The 27,394-nt window shown below is 43.5% G+C and overlaps 1 protein-coding gene and 1 long non-coding RNA gene across 15 annotated transcripts in view; one reads left to right on the top strand and one right to left on the bottom strand.

The window, feature by feature from the left end:
• The window catches only part of RNLS (renalase, FAD dependent amine oxidase), a 362,006-nt gene that overhangs the window by 285,071 nt on the left and 49,541 nt on the right, over positions 1 to 27,394 (bottom strand). The gene's annotated exons all lie outside the window — the stretch shown is intronic.
• LOC123577345 lies at positions 1,980 to 4,682 on the top strand. The gene is made up of 3 exons (XR_006701816.1): positions 1,980 to 2,095; positions 2,716 to 3,490; positions 3,730 to 4,682. It is a non-coding gene; the product is annotated as an uncharacterized LOC123577345 (long non-coding RNA).

Raw genomic sequence — 27,394 nt, forward strand, 5'->3', positions numbered from 1 at the left:
TTCATTCAACTTTACATTCCAGTGTGGTAAACATAGAGTGTAATGTTACTTTCAGGTGTACAATCTAGTGAGTCACCCCTTCCATCCATCCCCCTGTGCTCCTCACAACAAGGGCCTCCTGAGTCCCCATCACTGATTTCACCCCCGCCCCCTGCCCCTCTGGTGACCATCAGTGTATTCTCTGTAGTTAAGAGTCTGTTCCTCGGTTTGTCTAGACAGACCTTCTCTTTCTGAGACAGACTGTCTCTTTCTCTTCTTATACTCCTTCCCCCCCCCCCCCCGCCCCAGAGGTGGGGCGTATTCCCCTTGCCTTGAGTGTGGACGGGGCTCTGCAACTCACTTTTAGTTTAATAAAACTCAGAAGATATGATCAATGACACGTCCAGGGTTAGGTTATAAAAGGACTGCGGTTTCTGCCCTGGATGTGTGCACGCATGGACGCACACGGTATCATCACGCATCCTGGAGGGAGACAGATATCATGTCAGAAAGTGGCGCGGGGGTGGAGGGAAGGAAGCCAAGTGTTATGTCTGGAGGGACTCGGGCAGCCTATGGGTGGGGCCAAGTGGCAAAGGCTTGTCAGCAACCACTGGCTGTAAGATAACTGGCCCACAGCTTGACTGCAACCTCTTGATAGACCTGCAGAAGGCCAGCTAAAAGCTGCATCACTTATCACAAAGAAATTTTGGAAACAAGCTCAACGTTCATCCATAAGACACTGAATTACCTACAATGCACAATGGGGTATACGTATTTTTGAGAAAGAAGGAGGAAAAGCCTTTATAAAGTGATATTACGATGATACCCGGAATAAATTGTTGTTTTTGTTGTTGTTGTTTAAATCTTTATTTATTGATTGATTTATTTTTTTGAGAGAGACAGAGTGCGAGTGGGGGAGGAACAGAGAGAGAGGGAGACACAGAATCTGAAACAGGCTCCAGGCTCCGAGCTGTCAGCACAGCCCAAGGGGGAACTCAAACTCATGAATTGCAAGATCATGACCTGAGCCGAAGTCAGACACTTAACTGACTGAGCCACCCAGGCACCCCCAGAATAAATCGTTAAATGAAAAAAACAGGTGCCAAAGAAGATACATAATATTCTCCTTTTGTATAAGTAAGAAGGGGAAGGGTACATGCACTTCTTTATTTTTGTCACAAGAAACACAGGGAAGGAAAATAAACCTGAGACTAACAAATATAAATGGAATTAAAACTTTTCAATTTTTCTATGATTTCCACTTTAGCCATGTAAATACTTTACATGTTCAGAACGTAAAATTAAATCAAAATAGTTGGGGGAAAAAAACCCTAAAATAGAAAAAAAAAAAAACAGAAACAACTACAATAAACTGCATTATCAAATCGACAGCACAAACATAAACATGTTATTATTAACATAAACTTAAATAAAAAATAATTTAAGACACTTTGAAGCACAGAACTCAGACTCTCTACTGTACTAAATCTTATACACCGTAGTAAATTCTATAAGCACAAGGAAATCTAGTTTTCTTAGTAGTTCCATTATTGTTGAGGTATCACTGTTGTAATTCTGAATCTAATCTGTAGGGACTAGAGCAAATAAGCAAATATATACATATATACTTCAATGTTTCAAGTAAAAAGATTTTCTAGAGAATCAGAGTTTTCACCATGAATGAATGTGGATACCGGTGAGAACCGGAGTGGGGCGAAAAAGAACAGTGATGCTGCATTTGAACCGAAGATGGCAGTTTGTATCACTTCTTACGAATTTAAATCCTAGGTCTGCCCTTTGACAGCTGTGACACTCCGGTACAATGAGAGCCCCCCAGCACCCAGATATTGTCTTCCAAATGATATTCCCTATTTAGAGAAATGGCAGATTCCAGGTCTAGAGCAGAAAAAGTGTGAGGCGAGATCTGAACATCTTTTGCCAGAGAACAAGGCGATGCCTGAGAGTAATAACGTCCTTTCATAAGGACCCCGAAAGGGCTGTTGTTGGATAAATCTGGAAAATGCTGAGACTCCAAAGTAATAAAGATGGTTATAAATTATAATGCATCAAATTAAAAGAAAATCTTGATCCAAAGTGAAATTCAGAAGGGGAGTAGGTGGTGAAAGGAACAATCCAAATGACAGCCCTACCTTAGTTTAAAGCTAGGTTCTCTTTTCTGCTTATTATGGATCTTTAATAAGAAATACAATTGCTGAGAAGTCTGTTTTGCTTGCTGTTTGCTATGAGTATTGTGAGACCTTTCCTGAATGTAACCCGCTGTGTAGTAGAATGGGTTGTAAACCTTCTTAAATGTAGTCTGATATGTAATGGAATAAGTGGTTGTACATAAACTAACCGGCGTTTCTCGCTTCTGTAAACCTGCTTGCTTAGCACATTCCTCACCTATCCCCTTCCCCTTTTTTTTTCTCCCACCACAAGTAACGGACAAAGCCTTCCCGCCAAAGGACAGACAAAGGACGCCCAATCAGAAAACCACAAATGTCCGTACTTTAAAATCGACTAATCAGGCCCCTCATAATTTGAAACCTCACCTATGCTGTTTGTCCCTGTCTATAAAAACGCTGTACCAACCCTGATCGAAACCTCTTAGCATCACCGGCAACGAGTGCGCAGAGGTCCAGGTTCGAACCTGCAATAAACGACCCTTGCCGCTTGGCTTTGACTTACGACTCTGGTGGTCTTTTGTGGGAGGTTTTGGAACTTCGGGCATTACAGGTGGGAGAAAAGGAGAGGATGAGAGGGAGAGGGAAAGAGAACAGAGAGACAGTGAGAGAGACAGCGAGCGAGAAATTGTATGTGTACTTGGTACGTGGGGCAGAGGGAGAAAGAGACGGAGAAACACGAAATGAGGGGAAGAGGGTAGGGGTGTCTGGGGAGGGAGAGAGGAGGAGGAAGACAGAAAATTCTTTTTTAAAGAATAACAGATGTGTTGACAATTGATTCAGGCTAGGATTATCCCTGGGTGCTAAAAGCAGGTTGCTGAGGAATAAAAATTCACATTGTCTTCTCCCTGTAGATTACTTATTAATTACAGAGCATCATTCCATAGATACCTTATTAATTTCAAAGGAGAAAAATGATCCTTTACGTTGGATAGATTTACCAGTCGGCATGTAACCAAATGATCAAGCTTATCATCAGTACTGGAACAAGCTTCCAGCTTGTGCCCTTTGCTGTGACACAGTGAGAAGTGCACATGTCATTGGTGTCAACAATGTTTAACCCTGTGGTTTTCAAAGTGTGGTCCTTAGATCGGGAACATCAGCAGCACCCGGGAACTTGTTGGAGATGCTGTGACTGCACCCTGACATAGACCTGTTGAATCAGAAACCCTGGGATAGGGCGGGCAGTCCGTGTCCAGAAAGTTTCCCTATGACGCTAAAGCATGCTAAAATTTCAGACCCCCTAGTTTAACCTGAATCTGATGAAAACATTAGACAGATTCAGATCACAGATTTTCTACTAGCCTGAACTCTTTAAAAATGTCAAGGTCATGGGGCGCCTGGGTGGCGCAGTCGGTTAAGCGTCCGACTTCAGCCAGGTCACGATCTCGCGGTCCGTGAGTTCGAGCCCCGCGTCGGGCTCTGGGCTGATGGCTCAGAGCCTGGAGCCTGTTTCCGATTCTGTGTCTCCCTCTCTCTCTGCCCCTCCCCTGTTCATGCTCTGTCTCTCTCTGTCCCCAAAAAATAAATAAACGTTGAAAAAAAAATTAAAAAAAAAAATGTCAAGGTCACAAATAACACAAAAAAGTAGAGCCTGGGAGGGTTTGTAGGAAGAAACTTTTAGATGAAAGCTAAAGAGATAACAATCGAGTGAGTTTTAACTGGATCCTGAATTTAAAAAAACAAAACAAAACAAAGCCTCTGTCACAATGTCTGCAACTGATCAACTTACTTTCGAGCGACGCTCAAAAAATAAAAACAAACAAGCAAAAACAGATAAAAAGTAAACAGATAAATAAAATCTATATATTTTTATCCGTATGTAGAAAAAGAAAAAGAAACCTGAAATAACGGGAACAACTAATGTACATCAATGTCATTGAGCTATTTTTTTTCAGCTTTTCTGCAATTCTGAACATTTTCCTAGGGAGTGGAACAAAAATTAATGCAAAAAAAAAAAAAAAAAGATATCTAGACATTGAAAGAAAGCTGAGTATTCTAAAAAACAAAACAAAACAAAACAAAGAAACAAACAAACAAAAAAAAGCAAAGAAGTCAACACACAGAACAATTCCGTGAATTCGTTTTTGCAAAGAGAGAGAGTGTAGACTGAAGCCGCTGCGGGTTCGACCACCGGAGTGGCACAGCTGGGCTCCAGGGTTAGTAACTACCGAGTGCGGACGGTGGTTCCACAGCCACCCACACACGGACCACATTAAACAGTGCCGTGCTTCCAATCTTCCCCTTTACTGTGGAGGAAACACGGAGAGAGTTAATAACATTATCAGCCATGAGCTTTTAAGGTTCAGCATCCCCATAAAACCGAAGAATCCCGACTTGCAGCCTCAGCAGTGAAATTACTGCCATGAAAATCACCGCCAATGGCCGAGTGGCACGAAAGAATAATTATACGTGTTTACTGGTTAGCCATCAGTCAAGTCCAAGCACCACGAGATGAAATGTGAAATGCAATTAAATATGAATGCATGGTCTGAGGGCCTCCCAGCCAACAGACACACACGCACACACACATACACGCGCGCACGCGCGAAATGAGTATAATAATCCTCTTTGGATATTTTTCCTGGTAATTCTAAAAGGCTATGGGAAAGTACAAAACAGTAAGTCCTAAATGACATCCTTTGAAGAAGGGGTTCAATCAGCTGCAAACAAATCAATACAGAAAGGGTTTGTGGAAGTATGAAACCTTTCAATTCGCAATCATCCGTTCTTGAGAAACTCTACAATCATGGCAAGATGCGCTCCCCATATTTAAAGTGCATGATTTATGACTGACTTTCGTCTACAGCTTTTATGAGGAGGCATTTTTTAGCTGCCCCATGGGAGTTGCTAACATCTGCACTGATGAAAGAATTGTAAAGAGCAAAATTCACAAAGGATTACCACTATCAGATTTTTTAAAAGAGAAGGCAATACATTATAATTTGATGTACTGATAGTTTTTGAAGTACTTTCCAATGTAAACTTCAAAAGATCATAATGAATATTTAATTTCGATGCAGCACACATTGAGAGTTCAAAATTACTGGCCACTAGGAAACTAAATCCACCGATCAAAGAATGTAACCATTTATTACATCCACGGGCATGATTTGGAGCTGTGATTATATGTAAATCTCATGTCTTTACAATTGATAACTGGGGGATTAACCGGATCTTTCTGCAACCTTAAAATAGGGTAAGCAGTCAATAGTGAGAGGAGTTAATCAGTTAATGGATAGCAGTTGCAGCTGCAAAATGAAACACATTCTTTGAAAATCTGAATTCTAATCTTGAATGGTCTCTAATACTATAAGTAAGCACTATTTTGAAGCCTTTTATTAGTAAGTCTCTTTGCCCGTCTTCAGTTGCCAGCTGTGTATCCATTAGACTTGGGGGGGAAATAGCAAAGTCCAACTGAGGAACAGCTCGGAATCGAGGGTTCTTGAGTGAAGGCTCTTGAGTCAACCAGGGCTTCAGAGAGGAACCAGAGCCTGTAGTTATGACCGTGTTCCATGCAGACAGACAGAACTGTGTTGAAATAACTCCACCACTACGAGCTATGCCGCCTAGCAAAACTCACATCAGTTTTCCATGCCTTAACTTCTCTATCTGTAAGATGGGGATATTAACAATGGTCTACCGGGGCACCTGGGTGGGTCAGTAAGTTAAGCATCTGACTCTTGACCTTGGCTCAGGTCACGATCTCAACGTCGTGGGTTTGACCCCCGTGTCACACTCTCCGCTGACGGCGCAGAGCCTGCTTGGGATCCTCTCTCCCCACTCCACCCCCCCTTGCAAAATGAATAAACAAACTTAAGAAAATAATAACGGTCTACCACACGGGTGGGTTGTGATGATTCCACGAGACAACGTGTACGAAGTACCTGCCAGAAGGTCTGATGTACACTAAGAGCCCGGTGAATGCAGTGAGGACAGCGGCTGCCGCTGTCCCTTAGCATTTCTGTCAGACATGATCCTAATAGCCTTTGCTAGCACTTCCCTATCTGTAGCTTGTGAGTCGGTTAGTGGTTAAGGTTGACGATGGTCCGATGGTCCGGGTTGCGGCGGTGGTGGCCGCGATGGTTGTGGGGGTGGGGAGCTCTGGTCCCTTCTGCTGGTGAAGCCAGATTTCCCATAATCCCCTCCACCGGTTTCCCAGTATTCCTGCCCCTCCAGGAAGGTCTATCTGAGACAGTGTGTGTAAGAAGAAGACTGTGCAGAAACTTGGCACCGGGGTCAAGTATTCCCCCTCCCAGCTTAATCCCTGAATATAACTGCTTGTCTACCGGTCTACTGTCGCCCTCCTCTGTCCCCTCTCAAAGGCACTGCACACTTTCCTCAGGGTCCCAGCATGCAATAGTTTTTAAAGGACAGTTCTTCCTTTGGCAAGGCACTTTGTTGGGGGTGCGGGGGCGCTGGCTTTTAAACGTCTTCTAAGATCACCCCCGTGGAGTTCTGCTGCATTCCTAAGCTGAATTTCCCTGTGGTTCTTATTTGACCCCCGGTGAGGTGATACCCAACACATGCAGAACTCTTAAGTCCAGGGGCATGACACGAATAAGCACCTAGATGAGATCATCGCTCTCTTCTCTATTTGTATGACGATGCTTTTGTGACGGGCTGGTCTCTGACACTGGCACGCAGAGACGGGCAATTAGATCCTGTTCCCTACTGCCCTCCTGACACCTAGCAGAGCAGCCGGTGTGGCTAGGTGTTGGGAAAGCATTTACTGAAGGACAGAATAAATGGCAGAAAGAAAATAAGAAAGACAGTGGAGAGAAAGAGAGAAAGGACAGGTGGAAGGAAAGGAAAGGGAAGGGAAAGGAAGGGAAGGAAAGGGAAGGGAAAGGAAGGGAAAGGAACGGAACGGAACGGAACGGAATGGAATGGAACGGAAGGGGTATTCTAATATCAGTTCTGAACTCAGAATGAAATCTCTCAAACATCTGATTGCCTTAAAAAAAATTGCCAGCCAGTGGTTAAGTTCAATGTTTAAGAACAGTTTAGGTCAAGAAAATGAACGATTAGGGGACAAACATAAAAGCAAAAAGTGATAACACAGGTGAAGTGTTCTCCAAGAACACAGTGTTAAAATGGAGGGAGTTTAAATGGTAACACCTGTAGGGAAGGATCCCCTCGGAGCTGATCATTAAATACTAAAATAAGATACCGATGGGGCATATCATTTTTCTTCTTCAAGCATCTTTGAAAACAGGAAGAGTGATGCCCATCTGCCTGGAACAATTTAGGACTGTTTCTGCCAAGATGACTTATCAAGCCCCATTCCCATGCTGATAAATTTTTCATAGTCTCCTTCCTGACTATGTCCAAATGGTCATTGTAAGTAATCTCCTAGGATATTAACATTTGGAGTACATGTGCCTACCGAGGCTTTTAATATAAATGAACATTTAGAGAATAATTTAGGATTAGAAGTCTCCACCGTTTCACATTTCATGAAAGTATGTCAAATTTATGTCAGACTTTCAGACGGAGGACGATATTTTTTCCGACAGAATAGCATGGCATGTATACGAACTGAATGCATACCTGGGATGCCACACAACTGCTGGTTTCACAGGAGACAGGACTTCACTTAAAAAACAAGAAACAAAAACAATTGGGCAGATGATTCTAACCATCCTGATACAAACGTATGAGAAAACAGCACAGGAAAAAAAAGAAAAAAAAAAAAAAGACAAGAGAAGCGTTTTAAAATTTTTTCAATTATTTAAGCTAGCAAGGAATTATTTAACAGTGTCAATTAAAATTTCCACTGACTCACATCAGAAGCGGCTTCAGAACCGAGCTTTTGCCAGACTCCTCCTGTCTCTAAAATGTATCACTCTGTAGTGCCCCGCTTATGGCAGTATCTCTGTTATAAAGAAGATATATTTATATCACCGGGGATGAAAGTAAATAACAGGTACGCAAGTTGATGTTTATTAAAGGCTGGCTATGTGCCAAGCACTATATTAACCCGCACTTTGCATACACTTAAAACTTTCACCCACGTTAAAAGACCATACGAGGCAGATACAATTATTATACCCACTTTACGGATTAATAAACTGAAGTTCTGGAAGGAACCCGTGGAAAACTTAGGCTCCTGGTCTCCCACAGCTGCACTGAGACCCTCAGGCCCTCATTTCTCAGGGACATCAGCAGCTCCCTCATTTCCTGAGTGGCCGAGACGTGGGTGTGAAAGAGAAGAGTCAAGGATAAAGCCGTAGTTTGGGGCCTGAGCCACTCTGGAGTCAGACAGGACTGCCCTTTTCTGAGATGGGAAAGGAGGGAAGGAGATGACGGTGCAGGGAGAAACCCGGAGTTTATCTTGGGCGAGTTAAGTCTGTGGTGCTCATTAGGCAAGCAGGTGGAGTTCAGGGGAGAGACCCAGGGTGGGGATGTACACGTAGGACTTCAACTCACGAAACTGGGGAGGGTGTAGATGGGGCCGGGGGACTGAATCCGGGGCACTCCCACACTCGGACGAGGTCTAGGGGAGGAAGCAAGAATAACAAAAGGAAGCTGAGAGAGGGAAGAAAGACTCAGGAGACAGCCTCGTCCGGAAGCCCAGTGAAGACAGTATTTTGAGAAGGAAGGAGTGACGGTAATCTACACTCAAGTACCCGGGCAGGCCAAGTATGACGAAGGCCGAGTACTGACAGCTGGCTTATGCTACCTGGAGATCATAGGCATCCTTGACAAACCGACAGTCATGCTGTAGATACGATTCTGTGTCCTATTTCTTTCAGTTGTCAGTAAACGCTCCTTGAAACCATATGTTTTTTAAGTAGGCTCCACGTCCAAGGTGGGGTTCAAACTCACGACCCCAAGATCAAGGGTCGCACGCTCTATCAGCCGAGCCACCCGGCTGCTCCTGAAACTGTATTTTTTAATGCCTGTAAAATATCCCTTAATATAAATGTACAATGACTTATTTAACTAAATTGCTAATGGTGGATATTTAGATTATTTCCAATTTTTTTTTACTTGTATAAATAACATGCGGAATCATCCTTGAATGCCAATCAGTAATACTATATTTAAGTGAGGTCACGTGAGTATTCTAGCATGCACCGAAGCGGTACAAAATACAAGGGAACCGTTGCTACGAAGAGCATATTTACAATAATAACCGTTCATAACATTTGGGTCCGTTATAATTGAGTTCTATGACACTTAATATTAAAGAGCATATCCATAATGATAATAATATAGTTGTAATATTGTAACAAAAAAGCGGGGAAAATTGTGGCACAAAGTAATTCCTACATAGTGCCAACTGTTTTTATTGGCTATTATTATTACTTTCTTTTTTTGCAGGAGGACAAGAAGTTCGAGAAAAAAGCGTTTGGACCCTTTTGTGTCGGGAACAAGTCCCCTTTGGCCATCATTCTTGCTGCAACAAATCGTGCAAGTTGTATTTGGGAGGTTTCTATTACACATAAGGAGGGGCTTCTTCATATGTGCATGTAACATGTCACCATGGCCACTTACAATAAAAATGCCCCGAGTTCAAAAACGTTCCCCTTTCTACTGCTAGAGTGACGCTCAGAAGACGACGACAGCAGCAAAAGCCCCATGAAGCCAGATGTCAGAACTCGTCAGGCCTTCCTCTTCTCTAGCCTTGGCACCCAGGATCAAAAAGTGCCTCATCTCCAACATCACGCACGGCTCCCCGTGGTTTGTAAAGCAGAGTCCCCGTCTCTGGATGTGGAGGCATCTAGCAGGTGGCGCTCATTTTCCTTCCCTCCCGCTACCCCTACGCCTTCTGCAGCTCTCTGCACCGCCTCCCGGGCTCCAGCGAGGGCCTGCCCTTCCCCACTCTGTGCCCTCCTGTCCGGCCGCCTCCTCGCTTGGAGTGCAGTGCTCCAGTCTATCACCACCGGGCAGAGTGCCAAGGGCAAAGGTTTTGGAATCAGACAGGCCTGTGTCCTGGCTGTGCCTTTCTCACGTGCTAGTTGTGTGACCTTGGAAAATTAGCGAGCTTCTCAGAAACTCTTTTTCTCATCTGCAAATGGCCATCATGATACCTACCTTGCAGGACAGGGCTATGGTTTATGGAGAGTTAGATATCAAAAGGGGCGCCTGGGTGGCTCAGTCGGTTAAGCGTCCGACTTCAGCTCAGGTCATGATCTCACAGTTCGTGGGATCGAGCCCCGCATCGGGCTCTGTGCTGACAGCTCAGAGCCTGGAGTCTCCTTTGGATTCTGTGTCTCCCTCTCTCTCTGCCCCTCCTCTGTTCATGATCTGTCTCTCTCTGTCTCTCTCTCTCTCTCAAAAATAAAATAAACATTTAAAAAATGTTTTTTTTAAAAAGACAGCAAAATATCTGGCCCAGGGGTGCCTGGGTGGCTGAGTCGGTTGAGTGTCTGACTTTAGCTCAGGTCATGATCTCGAGGTCAGTGAGTTTGAGCCCCGAGCCTGCTTCGGATTCTGTCTTCCTCTCTCTCTGCCCCTCCCCCGCTCATGCTGTGTTCTCTCGGTTTCTCAAAAATGAATAAACATTAAAAAAATTTTTTTTAATAAAAATAAAAAATTAAAAAAAGTATCTGGCCTAATATCCATTATGTTTTTAAACTCTACTTCTCAATAGACACTAAATGCACATGATTCAAAACTCTAAAATATATGAGATAATAGCTCTCCCTTTCACTCCATCCTCCAGATGAAGTTCCCCTACCACAGGGTATATATTCTTTTTTCCCAATTTTTTTGTGCATCTTTGTGGAGATACTATACACGAATCGTGGTATACATAAAGTTACTGACATCTTTCTTCTCTCACTTCGTAATATATCTTGGAGAGCCTTCCATCTCCTAGGGGACTATATACACATATTATTTCAGAGGGAGAGAGTGTGTGCGTACACGGTGGAGGGGGAGAGGCAGAGAGGGAGAGAATCCTCAGCAGGATCCATGCTCGGCGTGAAGCCCGATGTGGGACTCGGTCCTACGACCCCGGGATCAAGACCTGAGCCGAAATCAAGTGTGGGACGCTCAGCCAAGTGAGCCATCCAGGCGCCCCTGTCTTATTCTTTTTTAAAACAGCTCTAGTATTCCAAGGTATGGATGCACCATCATTAAAATAAGCCACTCCCCTACAGATAGACTTAAAGATTCCTGGTAATCTTTTTTTCTCCAACACATTATTATAAAAGTTTCCAAACGTAAACAAAAGTTGAATCTAACAGTAAATGCCCATGCACTTACCAGCTAGATTCTATAAATAATTTATCATGCACTTGCCTTATCAAATGTCTAATCACCCCTCCATCCCTCTCTCCATCTCTCTCATATTTTTTTTAAATTTCAAAATATGTTGCACGTATCATTGCGCCCCCCTCAAGGTATCATCTGTTATTAGGTAGTAAACTTTGGCCATTAGCAATGCAAACCTGTATAAACACTTTTCCACCCATGTGTGCCTATTTCTCGGAAACTGAACCGTGGGGAATGTGCACTGATAATTTGCAGGGATACTGCGAAACTTCTCTCTATTGAGGGTGTAGCAATTGATGCTTCCATAGGCAGAGTAAGCAAGCCTCTGTGTTCACACCATTCTTTCAAATTTTTAAATATTTGCCAATACCAAAGGTAAAGAAAAAAAAAGGATGGTTTCATTTTGCATCTTTGTTTTCCTATGCATAGGAAAATACCTGCATTTCTTTTTCTTTCGATTCTCTGTTCTTTGCCTATTTTCCTACCAGAAAAATAGCTGATTAGCACAACTCTATATACCGAGGACACTAGCCCTTTCTATTATGATTTGCGATTATTTTTTTCCAACTTTGCCATTTCCACGTTGATGTGACTATGACTTCTTTTTCCAAGCACAACTTTATTTTTGTGTTAGTTTATTTCCAAGAAGTACTAAATACCTAGTATTTCTCCATTACTCGCTGCCCCAGTCTCAACCCTTACAACGGCTTGACTCAAATTCTACTGAGTTACTTGCAGGGTCCAATTGTGCTGTGTCTTTCCCACCTATGGGCTCTTGTATATGTTGCTTCTTTCTGGAACATTCTCTTGGTTCGTTTCTCCGGGCTGATTGCTACTAGTCCTTCGAGACTGAGCTGAGAGGCTGTGCCTACAGCACAGATTCCCTTAATCCCCGAGGCAGGTTTCATGGTCTTGTCCCATCTTTGCTTAGTGCCTTACGTGCACCCTGATCAGAACCCCTTCCTTCTGTGATCTAATTAGCTGCTTCCTGGCCTTCTCCTCCAGATCTGTGAGGGAAAGGACTATAATTTATTCATTCATCATTGTCTCTTCAGCCTCTAGCCCAGTACCGGGCATATATGTAGGTGCTCAATAAGTGTTTAAGGAAAAAGGCAAGGGGGGAGAAGCAAGGGAGGGTGGGAGCGGTAGAGGGTGTTATGGACTGAAGTGTGCCCTCTCCAAATTTGTACGATGAAGCCCTAACCCTCAGTGCCTCAGAACGTGACTGTATTTGGAGACAGGGACTTTAAAGGGTGATTAAAGTAAAATGATTAGGGCCCCCTGTTTACAGGGGGCCCTAACCCAATCTGACCGACGCCCTTATAAGAAGAATAAATTTGGACCTACGGAGAGAGAGCAAGGATGCATGCACACAGACAACAGACCATGCGAGGACACAGCAGGAAGGTGGCTGTCTGCGAGTCAAGGAGAGAGACCTCAGGAGCACCTACCGATACTCTGACCTTGGACCTGAAGTCTCCAGAACTGTGAGGGAATATGTTTCTGTTGTTGAAATCACCCGGACTGTGGAATCGTGCTATGGCACCCCTAGCAAACTCCTCCACAGCCCTGGAAACGCACGAGGGAGGCTTGGAGGGTGCAGAGGGAGCACGGCTGGGTCGCGACTATCTAAATGTAGACCATTAGAGGCACACGGAAGAGTCATACGTCTTGGCAAGTATGTCACAACTCAGGGGAAAAAAAAGTGGTTCTTTATTTTCCATTCAGAACAAAGAGAGGAGGCTGATTTTAAACTAAAACCTCTGTTCTCTAGATTATAATGTGAACATATAATTAAATTTGATTTTGATTGGGTAAGGCTCTCTCAATTATAATTCTCATGGATTTAAGTCATAAACTATAATGGATTTACATGGTGTGAGAATTTAGTCTGATTATAATAAGCCACTCGAGCTTAAGGAGGGACGTGCATTCACAGCAACACTGCCTTGTTGGGACTGCTGGAAAAATCACTGTAATTTTTAGTCTGCCTAGAAAGTTGAATGCTATTTTTCAGATTTAGTAGTTTCCTCTTTACTGCTGGGTTAGTTTGTTTCAAAGAGATGCTTTCCTTAGAAAATGAAATCTGATACACTGCTGTTCTCAGTGGCGTTATGAAAAAAGAGAAAAATTAATCATGGGACATGAAGTCCTTGAGAGTGCTCTTGTGGCCAAACGTTTCCTCTCTGATGAGGGCCATAATTTTGTGTTAAAAACTATACGCCAACTTGGACAAACTATTCATTTCCCTTCGTATTTGGGGGTGAGTCAGTATAACTATGGCAGTACATAAATCATTAAGTGAAATCAAGAAATGTCTGGTTTTCACTTCCAAATATGATGGAAGCGTGTGAAATTATATTCCGTCCATATGATGATGGCTATGATCTGGAGGCTACATGGTTAATTTCCCTGACAGACTATAAAATCACCCAGCCAGGGACGGTGAAAGCTGTTAATCAGGAAGATAACCTTTGAAAGCCTTACCCCTTTCATAATGGCTGCTAGTTAAATATGAACATCTGGGAAATCATTATGAATTCATTGTGCATAAATCTATTGCCCTATGTACAGAACTCCTTTTTATTACAAACAGACTTTACATAATAAGGAAAGAAAAAAATGTATCAATGTTCTTTTTTTTTTTTTACCATGCGCATATTTGATGTACCATTTATTAACAAAATTCGACATCGCCCTTGGATGTCTGCAACACTGGCTATAAAATGGGGATAATAGTATTTAGTCGAGAACATATCTAAAAGGTTTTAATGTTTTAGCAATGCTTTGAGGATTTAAATGCTTTAACTGTGCTAATTTTTATGATGTTGATATTGTCTCAGAGGTTTACTTTGATATCTTACGCGCATACAATATAAACTGAGAGAAATGGCCTTTTGTTTTCTACAGACATACATAAGACAGGTTGACAAATTTGAGAAGGGATTTCCACAAGCCACTTTTTTTCCTCCCAACATTTTTCCCTGTATTCTAGAAAGAACCTTGCAACATGGGCACCTACACCATTCAGCGAAGAGATGTCTTCTAGATTTGTTATGGACACAGATGTCGGAATGCCTAACTTACTTACGAAAAGTGAAAAACCGAATAAAGACTTTCCCACCTAATGAGGCTTGATTGCCAACGCCGGCAGATTTTGAGAGGCAATTCTCGTGCCATTTGAGAAAGGAACACTGAGTTTTACACAATGAGAAAACAATGACCAGATTACAATTCTGGCTAATGGTGTTAAGCCACTAAGACTCTTCTGGTATAAACCTTAATTTTCTGAAATGTGTAACTAAGACAGACCCTAATCCCAGATGAAATTTAATTGAAGGTTGTTTTTAAAAACCTGGCAGGAGATATTTCTCTTTGGAGTGCTGCCAACTAAAACGGACTCTGGACATTTCTTCATTGTTACTTCAGCCAAGTTAGACCATAATGAGAACCAGTCTTTTGGACTTTAACCCGACAGCTTAAATAAGATTTAAAATCTAGCTTCTTTATTAAAATACATTAACAAGTGTTTTCAAAAAAGCTTGGCAATTAGTGTATACATATTTATCCATAAGAGTAAGTAACATACATAGGCAAATATAACCAAAGGCAAAATACAGTGTGCCTGTGCTCATTTATACTTGCGGACAAGGGATTTCTATTCCCTACATGAAGCTTTCCTGCATTAACACTAGAGGAAAAATTAGTTCAATACATCAATATGAAGAGAAAACGCAGCTAAAACAGAAGGCTAACGTACTGGATAAATTAGGTCAGAAGATCTTGTTAGAGACCCTTATAATTTATGTAATTTACATTTGTGACACTTGACAAAATTGTAATTGAGTAAATATCAGCCTAATTGGTTTGTGGCTCATCTCCCCATGAGAAAACAGGGGAGCGAAAGCCTTGTTTTGAGGAGCAACTGTTTACCTAGAGAGAAGGGCAAAGGGCAAGGAGAACGAATGGTTACTGTCTGTCTACTACAGGTCAGCTCCTATGGTATAGATGCTTCATTTCTTTCAATACTTCATAGCTCTGTACACAAAGAAATAGGGTCTCCATGAAGTGCTGAGGGATTGGGATAAAAGAAGGGAGCCCGGGTGACTCAGTCGGTTAAACGTCCGACTCTTGATTTTGGCTCCGGTCATGATCTCACGGTTTCTGAGTTTGAGCCCCGCATTAGGCTGTGTGCTGACAATGTGGAGCCTGCTTGGGATTCTCTGTCCCCCTCTCTCTCTTCCACTCTGCTCCTCTCTCTCTCTCTCTCTCTCTTTCTTTCTCTCTCAAAAATAAACATTAAAGAGAGAGAGAGAGACAGAAATTAACTGACTTTCTCCATCAGCAGAGCTAAGATCACAACTAGATCCCAGCTCTCTACTTTTTCCATCTGAACACGATGCACCCTCAAGGAAAGAAAAGAGAATACTTTGGCTTTTGTTCTTTATAAAGCCAAAAACCAGCACTTTCTCCATCCTCCAATCAATGGTTCATAAGCTGGGCTGCTCATTAGAATCGTCTGAGGAACATTCTGAAAGCATCTGGGTCCCACAGCCAGAGACCTTGATTCAAAGTGGCTGGGATCCACCCAGGCACTTCGACTGTAAAGAAATCTCCACAGTTGAATCTGATGCATATTCAGGCTTGAAGTGCTGTTCGTGCCCAAGCCTAGCAAATGTTCTATCCCTGTCCTCTCCTAAATTCCCAGTTGAATGGGGAAGATTATACAGGAATCCTTACTGAACAGCTACTTACGTTCCAAGAATTACATAAAAGGATTTAATAGATACATACCTCATTTAGTACGTGGTAAGAATCAGATCAACGCTTACACAGACCCAGTTACCGTTTCTTTAAACTTATGGAAACAGTAACCTTATTTCTGAAATACACCTTGTCTCTCCCTTAAAAATTTCAAAAATCATTGTCTATTTCAAGAGCTCCTTCACCAACCGACCAACCAACCGACCGACCGAAAGGACAGACTTTCCTCTAAGCCCAAGACACTTAAGAATTCGTGCTGTTCTACCTCCTGGTCCTACCCGTAAAACACTCTGTCTGTGATGCCCTGCAGAGGCCTTCAAAAATGTTCATGACCTCTGACCTCTAAGGGTGACCTCCCGTGTGCTCTTGGACAAGCCCGGCCAACTACTCTGTGGGGCCTGACGTTTCCTCTTCTGCTTTGGACACCCCCACCCCCACCCCACCCCCACGATGCCTGAAACAGCCTCTGAAGTCTTCAGTAGTGTCTAAGTGTATCCACCAGCTGCCTCTGGATGACAGATCACTGACCTGCCGCCATAACTCGCTGGACGCTGTTGCCTCCGCCAAGCATTGTGCCGTTTCCGACGGGTCCTACTTTCTCCTGGTGCTTTTGTGCCAATGAGCAGGAGTCCTTGAAGAGCTAATGTTGCTTTGGGCTCTCTGAAGTTAGGGAAGTGCAGAAGTCGCTCTACATTGCATGATAAGTGGGTGGGTGGCTGGGAATGCCTCACTCTTTGATTCAGCCTTGTATTTTCCCACATGAGCTCCCGGGAAGTATTACCCCACAGGCTTCCAGGACTGTAGTGCAGAGCACTCCGTTTTTCTTTCAAGATCCCCCTGCCTACATCTCTGTAGGATTCACCTGGTGTTTCAAGTGGGAATGGCTGGTAGACAAACCAAGCGATGGGCACCATAATGCTGCAGATGTATCGCTCCCAACAATCACTAAAGCTTTATTATTCGGCCAACTTTGCCTAACTCCATCTACCCTGTGAAAGCGTTCTCTCTCCGGAAGTTCCAATCAGCCTCTCCTAGGAACTGTCTTCCGGCTGGCTGGTCAACCACACCAGCCCGACAGACATGCCCATGACATGTGTGAATTTGAGTAACGGGCCTGGAGAAGGTTCAAGCTAAGGACCACCATGAGGTCCACATCAATAAGAAAGTGCTTCCGTGTTTGAGCTGAGGTCGTGAAGGGGCAGGTGGTCCTCCACGTGGCTTCCGTTTGCCTTCCTCTGGGTCTCACACACAGAGCAGGGCCACACGGTGAATCAATGTCTCACCGAACACGTGCCGAAAGCGTCTATCCAGAGGAAAACTGGTCTATCCAGAGCAGAACTAGGTCCCCTGAATACTGGCCTACTGAAAACAAGCTTGAGAGAGTTGTAGGAAGCCAAGTTATCAGAAGCTTGTAAACTATGTAAACACTAGTTTAGACGAATTTGCCAGACAGAGCTTGCATTCTCTTTTTTTTGTTTTCCTCTACAGATCATTTCTTTATGTCTTCTTCCATCGCAGGCTTTGCCAGGCTTCTTATTCTCCCTTAGGGGGTATCTTACATCTTTCCTGTCCACATGCATGGCCTTCTTTAGGCCTTACTGGGAAATGTGCTTAAAATCTCTTCTGCCCAATTCACCCTATCCTTGAATTACTAGTTCAGACATCAACCAAAGGTATTCTTTTTCCTTGTCCTGACTTTCAAAGATCTTGCCTTTCAGGGAACTGATTGGATGGTTTGGAGGGGAGGTGGGAGCACTCACAGAGGCAAGGCTCTAGAATAATTATGTTTAATATTCTGACCCCATTTTGTTCCCAGGCTTGTGTGTCCTGAAAAGGTTGGGACTTCATCCTGCAGACAGCGGGAAACCACTAAAGATTTTGAGAAGCATGATACGATGAAATTCAGTCTGCCCACGATGGTTAACACGAACTAGGGAGCACGAAGGCAGGTGATCATGATGATATAACAGAAAAAAGAGTGGCAGAATGAAAAAAAAAAACAAAAACGAAGGAGGTTTTAAGTGAAGGATGTATGGAACCAGTAAAAGAAATGCAGCTATTAGAATTGACAACTTGGGAGAGAATAAAATGTACTCAATTGGAGATAAAACCTATTTCAGAAAATGGTGTTTGAGATTGTTAATGATATTGAACTTGGTCTTCGATAGGGAAGAGATAAATACAGAGAAAAAGAGTTAACATTGTAGCAGAGGATCATACTACCAAGGAAAAGAACAGACAGAACCAAATTCCAAGAACTAACTAACCCCTAGGAACACTCAGAGTCGCCAGAATGGAAGGTGAAAAAAGGAGATTCAGATTTTGGCCACGAAGCGGACACTAAAGGGTGACTTCTATCGTAACTCTTGTTAAATGGTCTTGCCCAAGAAACAGTCCGAGTTGCTTCACTTTTGCCCTGGAGTAAATGCTCAGACCAGCTCTGGCAGGCTCAGTTCGCTGGTTGGTCCTGCACCAGAGCATCACTCTGATGTTGCCTTTGAAGTCTCTCATTCTAATGAGGACTTTTTTATACTTCATTAACTACATCTCCCTAAAACGGGGCCAATGCACTCTCGCCTTGGGCCACAACAGAGTTGTAGTAGCAATTCCAAAGTATTTGTCGATACATTAAAAATTTGCATGGCAGGACAGGCAGAGCCTGAAAAAATGGGAGTTCAATAAACATATGTTGAGGGAATAAATGAGTGGCTGAATGTGAAAGCTTGAATTCTGCACAAACCAGGTGTAGACACTGGAATACCGAATAAAATTTTTTTTTTTTTTTTTGAGAAAGACAGAATGCAAGCAGGGGAAGGGCAGAGAGAGAGAGAGAGAGAGAGAGAGAGACTCTCACACAGGTTCCACACTGTCAGCGCAGAGCCCATGAGGCAAGAACTCACGAAGCCATGAGATCGTGACCTGAGCTGAAATCAAGAGGCAGACGCTCAACCGACTGAGCCCCCCCGGGCACCCCTGATACCACATAAAATTCTTGATGGCCATGATATTGTACAGGTTTGCAAAGAGATAAAACAGTTAGGATTTAACAGCGTAGATTTTTCTACATAAAACCATCCTGAGCCAGTAACGTCTTAGCCAACCTGGTGTTGAGTACCCGTGACACGCACAAAAATGTGCCCTCGTGAAAAACAGAGTTAAATACAAGCCAATGGTGCTATGCTATAATTTCAAAGCCAAGTTTTGCATAAAAGTATCTGCGGTATGTCACTGATGATTGACAGCAATCTCACCCCGTGAGGCTCAGCACCAGGCAAGCCTTTTGTAAGGGAATGATTAACTTCCGGTTCAGGTCTACAAACTGAAAACATCAATAGGATTTGGAAGGAATCCCAGGAAGACTGATCACAGAGATTAAAGGAATAAAAAAGGATTAGAAAATTAGCCCCAAAGAGAAAGATGAAAAAATGCGGTTTATTTAACCTAAGAAAGAGGAAGCTGATAAGCAAAGAAATTGTCTTCAAGGAATTTGTTTTGTTGTTGTTGTTTTTTATATGTAATTTATTGTCAAACTGGTTTCCATACCACACCCAGTGCTCCTCCCAACAAGTGCCCTCCTCCATGCCCATCACCCACTTTCCCCTCTCCCCCACCCCCCTCAACCCTCAGTTTGTTCTCAGTATTTAAGAGTCTTATGGTTTCCCTCCTTCCCTCTCTGTAACTTTTTCCCCCCTTCCCCTCCCCCTTGGTCTTCTGTTGAGTTTCTCAGGATCCACATATGAGTGAAAAAATAGTCTTCGAATATTTTGTCAGTGGGGCAAACAGCTCTTTAGCCCATAGGCAGCACAAGACAAGATGGGCTTCCCAGTGGAGACGCCACAATGGAAGCATGATTAGTTTCCGCCAATGGAAACCCCTGCCTGCGGGAGCTAGGGTGTGTTTGATAGACTGTCACAGGCAGTAGGTCCAGCCCTTCTCTGGACCTTCCTTAGCATGAATGTACAGCTTTGTATCTAAATAGCAGTCCAGGGAGGAAGGAGAAATTCTAGAAATTCTAGAAAGAATTTCTATCTTTGCAGTTCTGAAATTCTCACAGACACTTAGGCATCAAGAAATGTGAGAAGGAACTCTCACGAGAATATTTTTTCTTAAGATGCTTAAAATGGTGAATTCCGAACCTTAAATCATGAAGATAATTGGCTAACCTTGTTCTTGATTAGCTACAGGTCGGCTTTGCCAATGTCCCACCGTGCCATTTAGTAAATAACTTTACTCAGTTGTCTGAATAAAGAACACTCTATTTTCTACTGCCCCACATATCTGAATGTTGAAAGACTTCTGGAAAGTAAGTTATGACTTCTCTGAAAGGAATTGTTCATATAATATTCATATTCAGCCTATAATATATATAATATAATAATTCATATTCAGCCTATAAAGCAAAATGACTAGATGGTGACATTTTTATTATCACCCTCTTCCAATTCTTGTCTCCTTTAGAAGGAAGGGGTCACTTTATAGTAGGTTCCAAGCTTGGGGAACACCCAGCTAAAGTCAACCCTTTCCCGTGAGGTAAGAAAATTACAAAGAACCAAACGAAAGAGGACTCTCTCCGATCCTTTATCTTACATTCCAAAATCTCAGACTCGTGAGTCAAAGTGTAGTTTTTTGGTCACAGACTCCGTGAAAAAGAAGTAAAGAAAAGTCCTTTCTAGATATTGCATGGAAATGCAGAATCTTGCTGGGACTCACACAGCCAGAGTGGTTTCAGAATTGCTTGCGGAACAACAAAATCACTGTTGGAATCATAAATTTACCCCCACCATGGAGCCAGGACCATACGTACGGGAATAAGCGAGTGGTGGGTTCACACCTCAGCCAACAGACATCTGCTTGCTGGATGGATTTCATCCGGGGGTTATGGTCACTCAGCTGTAATCTGGGACGATACTGTATCCTGGTTGAACCATAGTTTCCTGGATGTGCCATTCGCTATGCTAAGCTTCAATCTCTACTTGATTTTGGCCCGTGTTTCTGCTTTAACTTTTGAACTCTATCTCCCGGTAGTTTCTGACCGTATATCATTTCTTCAAACTGATTAATTGTAAACGTTCTTCAGGTCTCTTGGCCTCTGTCCTCTTTTGTTGGCTGTGGGCAGCGTTCCCTGATGGCCTTCTGGGCCACATTCTCCTTTCCTCCCTGTTCTAGAACAGCAGCAGAACTATTTGCCCCTCCAACCTTCTTCATCAGTCAGCTTCACATATATGCTGTGGCCTTGAAAACTTTTCATTTATTTCAGGCCCAATTCAGCAACAGAAGTTGTTCTCCTCAACAGGTAGCATAATATACTAAGTACATAATATAGTATAGTACTTAGTAAGTGCTTCATGTCCGTTGACTAGATGTGGGAATGAATGACCTGTGCCATAGTCGAGCTACTGATGATTTCCAGTTTTATGAACTAGACCTGCTACTCAGTATAACTTTATTCTGCTGTTTGCATTCCCAGGTGTTTGTAAAAGAACACTCTATTATCCATCAGCTGTTTAAATTTATTTTTTTTAAGTTCCTAGGTTATTAATCCTCTCACAAAAAAACAACAAAACAAAACAAAAAACTGCACAGTCACCACAGATAAAGTCACTGCAGAATCTTTACTCCTTTTGTCCAACCTGCAGCTCCCTTGTTGGGTGCGACCAGCACTGGCTTCTGCAGACCCCTCGACGTTCCTCCTTCTGCTCTTGTGTTCCTTTGGCTGTTTCCTCGAGGTCTTTTCTTCTCGTACAGGCATGTCTTGCAAGTCTATGTTTGGCTTTATACCTTCTTGCATAATTCAAGGAATCGTAAATCACGCCAAAGCCAGGTGTCTGGGCACAACCAAAATGGGTTCTGAACCGAAACAAAGATGACATTTGGTGCGGTCTTGTTCGTTTTGGCTAGTTTTTCCCTAATTTCTGTCTTAGACACTGTTGCCTTCTGGGGTGAAGGACATCAATGGCCATTTGTTTCTGCTGAAGCAGTCGGTTGGTCATGAACATCCTGGTCTGCATAGTTACTGTGTCCTTCATGATAGTGGCCAAGCTTCAAGCACCAGGGAAGAAAAGACTAGCTATTTACATTGAAATTCATTGAAATTCATAAAATTAAATACAATTTCAATTCCTCAATCACACTATACACATTTCAAGTACTCATCAGCCATATGAGGCTATTGCTTACCATGGAGATCTAGAATATTCCCATCATCAGAGAAAGATCTATTGGACAGCAGGGGATTAGGCCATTTTCAAACTTATCGATACAATATTGACTTTCTGTATAATCTTGTGCCAAATACTGACTATAACCTTTCAATGTACTTCAACCCTTGCCCTAGTCTGAAAACAAATCACACTCCAGTTTATTTTCCCAATCTGGCAACCCAATGTCAAGAAACGTCAGCAAAGAGAAACTTGACTCTTTTTTTTTAATGTTTATTTTTGAGAGAGAGCGAGCACATGGGGGAGGGACAGGGAGAGAGGGAGACAGAATCTGAAGCAGGCTCTGAGCTGTCAGCACAGAGCCCGACGCGGGGCCCAAACTCACAAGCCGCTAGATCATGACCTGAGCTGAAGTTGAATGCATAACCGACTGAGCCACCCAGGTGCCCTAGAAACTTGACTTTTCTAAGTCATCTGAATAGTGAAAGATATTGCTGCACTGACGTGTGTGTGTGTGTGTGTGTGTGTGTGTGTGTGTGTGTGTGAAAGAGATATCTGAACCAAAGACTTAATATCATGATTCTTTCATTCTACATAAAATCCTGTTGATCAGTCCTAATATGAAATATATTCTACAGAACATAAAGAAACCTGTAAACCTCCTCCTTTCACAAGACACATTCACATTAATAAAGGCCCTAGGAATTGCATGGAGAGCATCTAAGTAATAAAACAATTCAGATGGCTGAGTCCACAGCAGTGCGGAACAGCATCCAAAGCTTACAGGTTCATCTCTGAACAGGTTTTTAGAGGTCCTCACTTTTATTTTTTATTTTATTTAGTTATTTTGTTAACAAGAACTCTATTTACAAATAATACTCGCTGAGTTTGCAATCATAGGTGAGATGTGCAGTTACATACATATATCTACACATATGCACATCCATATATGTGTTTATGTACATACACACACACACACACACACACACACACACACACAAACACTCAGTGGTATTTAAACTGATCCTGTGGTGACAGAAAAAATCCTCAGTCTTCTAGATCACTTTATCTTACCAAATTAGATATTCAGGGTTGTCATCAAGACCTTACAAATACATACTCACCCACAAAGAAGAAAAACTCAGGTCAATTGGTTGTAAAGAATATGGCTTTCTATTGATTGGCCAGAGCGTCTCTGTGGAGTACAGCTAGACCAGTACAAACACCATATGGCCGCGTGCGTGTCTGCATTCATTTGCAACATGAAATCACAGTTGGAGCCGACACTAGAGATCAGAACACCTCTAGTAACGGTACGATCATGCATGAGCTGGCCAGGTCTCCTCGGACCCTTGGGAAATCACCATAGGACATTCACACACACACACACACACAAGCCCCAAACCCACAGAGGCCAATCGAGATTTGTGGGATCATGTGAAGTCCAAGCAAACGTGCGTATCAAGGTGCATGTGGATCCAGCAAAGTGGCACCTGAACCCTTGACTAAATCCGCTTCATCCTCACAATCCGGCGATGGACGCGGGTGCCTACACTCCTGCCAATGAGATCGGAAACAGATTCTGTGGAGGAAGCCTACCGATTAGATTACCTTTAAAAGATCGAAACAGTAAGAGCGATGCAGCATCTACGTCTTGAGCAAAATGTAGCAGATCCTTAACCACCAAACTCAGAGCTCATTCTGGAGTGAGTATACGCAAAAATTCAGTAACACAGAGAGCTTGCCCCAAATGATAAAGAAGTTATGAAAGTTCCAATTAAACACAAAGAAGTAAGCGCATGTGTTGTTTCTGCTTCTTTATGAGTTCCCACTAAAGTGGCACGATATACGTAAAAACAGAACAAACAAAAAAAGGACAGAGAAAACTTGAGAGTGGTCAGCAGCAGATGAGGCACAGAAACAAAATTTTGGAAGCCGTTTAGTAGATGGATAAAGGGAAGTCTCCCAGGCTCATTAGAGAGCCCGAATCCTAAGTTTGCAAAGGAGGTAAGAAGTGGGATGCCAGGAGAGGCAAAATTCCAGGAAGATTCAGCAAGTGTAGACGCCAGGTGTCTCGGGAGGATGCAGGGAGGGGCGGAAAAGAAAACAAGAGTGTGGCTGAGAACGTGGATTCCCGGGATCCCCCCATTTCCTTCTCTACTCCTCACGACCAGAAGACCTCAGAACCCCATCATGGCGAAAGGCAGGAAGCTTACTCTCTGAAACGTGGCATCCGATAGGCTTGGGAAGCTGGGTATGGGTAGCTCTCCTTGGTGCAACGGAAGATTAAGGGAAAGTCTACCTACTCCCAGGGAGACATTCTCCCCTCCCCAGCTTTCTTCCTCTACTTGGCTTCCAGAACACTAGCAGCCAGAACTTTAGGCTCTCCCCACCCCCGCAACCCCCTCCAAGCTCACCTCCAAGCAGAACACTAAAGTCTGCCTCTGAGAACATGACCAGCTGAAGAAAAAGGCCTAAAAACACTAACATTTAGGAGCAGGGCCCTCACAGTGTATCAGGCCGTTATCTGCCTGAGGGGGTGAGTGAAGAATGAAACCCAACACATGCTGCGCTTACTGAGTCATGAGCAGGGAAGGGGCGGGGCATCACCTTTTTCTAACTAGCACGAAGGCATCCATCGGTCATCAACTCATAGGCTCCAGGGGATCCTTTTCCTAATTCATACAAAGGTACTATAACGGTTTTCCTCAGCCCTATTGAGTGGTCCCCTCTAAAATGGTCAGGACTTGGCCTGATTGTCCTTCAGTGGAATGTGCCAGTCCCCTTGTTCAACTGGCATTTAAGCAGTGGTCCTTTAAATATGGACAGCCAAGGGTCATCAGCTGTGAAGACACCGAGAGCAAAAAGACTCAAACAAACAAAACAAACGCAGGAACTGAGAGGAAAAATAAATTAAACTTGAGAAGCAGTTTGTTATCCTCAGATGGGTAAGAGACGATATTGCACCTCATTTTGTAAGAAAGGACACTCAATAAAAATAAAATAGTAGAGAAAAATGCAGCAGCAGGACAGAAGAATAATATTGAAGGAGTCTTAAAAAGGAGAAAAAGGCCCCAAAGATGGAAGGCTAGGAGAAGGATGTTTTCAGAGAGGCATGGCTGAAAGATGTATCTCCCCTGTACGTGCTCTGAGGAAGCCACTAGGTGGGGTGCCCCACCCCAACAAAGGTGCAAGCACGCAGGAAACAGGACCCAACAGAACGCAGCGGAGAGGTGACGGAAAGTTCTCAAATGACGGTGGACAACGGCAGCTCTGAGGCAGGTTGACAGAGCAACCGGTTCGGAGAGGGGAGTTCCAGAAATGAGGGCACCAAGGGAGACCGTCTCTCAGATAATTCGATAGTAAATGAACAAGTGAATGAAAACACACACGTGGAATTCGCAGATAAGGGTATCTGCTGGGGCTGGGCGGACTGAGAGAACGTCATCAGCTGCGCCAACTGGGCTATGAACTAACGACCCATGTCCTCAAAATTCCTCAATATTCCAAGCGTCTGGAAGCCACGGAAGGCAGATTCACTGTTGTCTGGGTGGGTCGGGGAGGGACACAGAAACACTTCTTCCTTACTCTTCAGACCTCCACTAAGGACAATCGTCTCTAAACTCTTGCAGTCTCTCCCGCACCGCGCAGTCCTCCACAGTCGTGAATTTAGGCGAGAGGGGCCGTTGGGAGGCGCTGGCTGGACGGAGCCCAGCGGCTTCCTCCCTCTTGCTGGAAAACTCGAGTCTGGCCTTGCTCCTCACGGCCGTACATTCCACAGGGGCAGGCCCTCCCCTGCAAGGTCGATGATTCTCCAGGACTGCCTCTGGCGGGTGGGTAGGTCCACTCAGTAGTAAAACTCCACTTTCCGGGCGCCCGGGGGGCTAGGTCGGTCAAGTGCCCCACTCTTGGTTTTGGCTCAAGTCATGATCTCACAGTTGGTGAGCTCAAGCCCTGCATCGGGCTCTGTGCAGACAGCGTGGACCCTGCTTGGGATCCTCTCCCTCTCTCTGCCCCTCCCCCCATTCATTCTCTGTCTCTCTCTGTGTCTTTCAAAATAAATAAACATAAACAAATTAAAAAATAGAAGTCCACTTTCACCACACACCCAGTCACATTCTCCAAATGTCCTGTAAGTAGCATTTGTATTTGCCAGACTCCTTTGTCTTCCTCTCTCAACTGGTTCCAAATTTGGGTGGAGAAAAGGTCCGTGAGTTATTGCTTTCCCAAACACCAACATCGTTATAGTTTTGTACACTGCACTGATGGGTAGCAGTGTATTTTACCGAAGGAGCAACATGCAAGAGGAACAATTACTCGTACGCAAAATTCAGGATTCAATGACCAATTTCGTGACAGAAGAGAGAAACGTCTACTTCCTATAACTGTTTCTTTAAGAGAAAATATTTTCATTGTGAAATACGCCAAATATACAAAAAGAATAGAAAATATTATGAAAACACTCATGAATCATCATCCAGCCTTAACAAATCATAACATTTTTGCCATGTTTGCTTCCTATCATATATTAAAAACAAACACATAACAGATACAGCTGAAGCCCTCTGAGATCATATATTGGTTTCCTGTCTCTCTTTGAGGTAACCATTACCCTGACATTGGTAAATATCATTCTGTCATTCCGATGAATGGGTTTTTCCAATACTCTTTTTTTTTTAAGCTTATCCATTTATGTTGAGAGAGAGAGAGAGAGAGAGAGGGAGAGAGAGAGAGAGAGAAGCAGAAAGGGGCAGAGAGAGAAGGAAAGTCAGAGAGACACCCAAGCAGGCTCCACGCTGTCAGTGACAGAGCCTGACACGGGGCTTGAACTCACTAACCGTGACCATGCCCTGAGCCGAAATCAAGAGTCGGCCCCCCAACCAACTGAGCCACTCAGACACCCCTGTTTTTCCAATACTCTTAATACACACTTATGTGTACGCCATATAGTGTTGGGTTTTTTGTTCTCACATTTTTAAGTGGCATCATACTATGTACACAATTGTGCAGCTCGCGTTTCCAGGGCAACATGACCAAAGAGAGTGATGCCCCTGGAGACTGGTAGGCTCAAGAGCAGCTGAC

Source organism: Leopardus geoffroyi, chromosome D2, assembly GCF_018350155.1.
Source record: "Leopardus geoffroyi isolate Oge1 chromosome D2, O.geoffroyi_Oge1_pat1.0, whole genome shotgun sequence".
Taxonomy (NCBI): Eukaryota; Metazoa; Chordata; class Mammalia; order Carnivora; family Felidae; genus Leopardus; species Leopardus geoffroyi.